At 42.4% G+C, this 2,776-nt stretch overlaps 1 protein-coding gene across 1 annotated transcript in view; it reads left to right on the top strand.

The window, feature by feature from the left end:
• Positions 1-1,936: 1,936 nt before the first annotated feature.
• The window catches only part of Sptssb (serine palmitoyltransferase, small subunit B), a gene marked incomplete in the record, with an annotated part of 34,653 nt that continues 33,813 nt past the window's right edge, over positions 1,937-2,776 (top strand). Inside the window, 1 exon segment of the mRNA XM_005393134.2 lies at positions 1,937-2,776.

Genomic DNA, 2,776 nt, shown 5'->3' with positions numbered 1-2,776 from the left:
TTTAGATTTAAAAACTTAATTTTCACTCAGGCTTTCCTAGTTTTGGCAAAATGTCCTACTCCATTATTAAAAAAAGATTTTTACATCTTTAGGGACAAGTCTTCATCTGGCATCACAGTATTTACCCCCGCCCTCTTTTTTTAGAACATTAGTATCAGGCCCACCAGATAATATATTTAGAGACATACCTAAAATTTTTTATCAGAGATAGACCCATAGATTTGAGATACTAAAATCCCAAAAAGGGCAATTCAGGTCCAACCTGTTGTCATTTCCTTGAAAGACCCAAATAGCTATCCTCACGGAAGACAACATCCTGCTCAACCAGAAGCCCAGCAGGGACTTCAGCCCCTGATTTCTTTCCTCTAGCATGGTCTTTAGTCTGTTGACATTCCCCATGCTATATCCCCATCCTTCCAATACTAAAACCAAATAAAAAATATCAACTAGGGCTGGGGATTTAGCTCAGCGGCAAAAGCGCCTGCCTGGCATGCGCAAGGTCGTGAGTTCGGTTCCCGGTACCGGAGAAAAACCAAAAAAAAAAAAAAAAAATCAACTAGTCCAAGGCTTACAAGCTATAATTCCACTCTATCCTATGGTTCCTATCCCATATACTTACTACTTTAACCCAAATACCAAGAAAAACTATATGGTGTGCTATCTTGCATATTAAAGATTCTTTCTCCTGCATCTCAGTACATTCTGATTCACAATATCTGTTTGCTTTTAAATAGACTGACCCTGATACTATAAAAGCTGCCCAATATATTTGGACAGTCCTTCCTCAGGGGTTCAGAGACAGCTCCCACTTATTTAAAAATGCTCTGGCAAAAAATTTGAAGTCTCTAACCTTAAAAAATGGGGCACTGCTCCAATATATAAATGATCATCTTATTTATAGCTTCATGAAGCTAGACTCTGACAAAAATACTGTTAGAGTTTTAAATTTCTTAGGGGTTACAAGATACTGTGTGTGCCCCCACAAGGCTGGGCTATCTCAACAAAGAGTTAGGTATTTTAAGACACACCTTAACCCCAAGGGAACAAACTCTTACACCAAAAAAAAAAAAAAAAGGAAAAGCTTGTCTAAAAGCTACAGTTTTTCTTAAAAGTACAATTCTAAATTCTCAAGTTTTTGGTCTCCTTTCTACTTAGTTGTATTTCTTTTATCCTACCTCACTTCGGTTAAATTCTAAACAATTCTGCCTTGTTTTTAAAATCTTATTCTCACTTCCATAAGCCATAGTGATAATCATTGGTTATTTCACAAGTTCTAGTAACCAGCAACAACAGAGAATCCTCTGGAGGGTGGGGGGTGGGGGGGATCAATTGAAGGTTTTTTAATCCTTATCTGTGGTTATATGTTATCATTCCTGTCTAATGTTATTTGTATCTTCTCTGTGTCTTGGTTTTTTCTTAATTTCTTTCCTAGTTTCTTTAGAAAATATTTTTTTCTTTTACTGATAATGTCTCCTGGGCTTTTTAAACTTTATCATTTTATTGATTTCGGATTTCATCTTTATTTATTAACAAGTTTTTTTAGTTTTTCTAAGTCTAGATTGCACACTGTATTACAATACATACAATGAATGATATATAAACATTCACCGTACAAACATGTGTAAGCAATAAAACAAAATATTGAAATATATACAGACATTTAGTGTGATATGATTTCATGAGCTGGACTTTCCTATACTCTCCCAGTTCTGATATGCAAGGCTTCTGATTTCTTCTGTTCCTAGAGAGTTTGTAGGTTCCTATCACACTCTGCTCCATAAATAAGCACAATTACTATGTATTAATCAAAGATGTTTGAGATCATTTAAGGAAATTTAAATGTTAATTATTCCAATTTAATTTTTACAACTATGTGTATGTATCAAATTATCACACTGTACCCCGTAAATTTGTACAATGAAAATGAATTTTTTAATGTGCTGAAATATTTGTGCTTCCTTTTAATCCAGATCTGAAGCATCTTTAAATTTCCAATTGTATATTAATAGGGAGATTTTCTGTAACTTCCTCTTTGTGTGTGTGCGTGTGTGATTGACATCAGGGCCTGGCGCGCGCTGGGCAAGCGCTCTGCCGGTGCGCTCCATCGCAACCTTCCTTATTCTGTTTGGTGGATGATGTAGTCCTCTGCATCATCTCTGCCTTCCAAGTCGCGCTGACCTTTATGTTGTGACTTGGTTCTATGCGTGAACGGAAAGCGGAGGCCATCTGTTCTCAGTTCAGATGCACAAAGGTGCATTTCACGCACGGCATTGAAGGTAACTGCTGATGGTCTGAACACTGCCGCCGGCCGTGCCGCTTCCCCGTCTCAGCTGGAGCTGCTGCAGGCGCTCACTCATATCCACTTCCCAAATCCACGGCGGGAAGACCCGCGCCCGCACTGCCGCAGATGGACCCTGGCAGCGGGGGCGTCAGGGTCTAGGGGGACTACACCACGAGCAGTGCGCACGAGAAGCTGGTGTGATAATGCTGGCCTCTCACACGAGTGGGTGCGCCCAGGCCGGTCCCCTCGCGGGTTCCTCCTCCCTGCTGTGCGCACCTGGGGGGCATATCCGCCGATCCCCAGGCGTGCGGGGAGCGGCCAAGAGATAAGGAAAGTGGCCAGCGTGGTGATAAGGAGCCAACGCCCCAGGGCGCTTGCACACACGCGCCCGGCTGAAGGGAACGGTAACCGCAGGCGCGGCTGGCACAGGCCCCAGGCAGCCACCGCGGCTCCGGGCCCCCGCGGCGTGCGAGGCGAGCTCCGCCGGAGCGCAGC

The sequence above is a fragment of the Chinchilla lanigera genome, unplaced genomic scaffold (assembly GCF_000276665.1).
Source record: "Chinchilla lanigera isolate Chin_1 unplaced genomic scaffold, ChiLan1.0 scaffold00047, whole genome shotgun sequence".
In the NCBI taxonomy this organism is placed as follows: domain Eukaryota; kingdom Metazoa; phylum Chordata; class Mammalia; order Rodentia; family Chinchillidae; genus Chinchilla; species Chinchilla lanigera.
The sequence above is the reverse complement of the archived record's forward strand: the minus strand, read 5'-3'. Positions and strand labels throughout refer to the sequence as shown.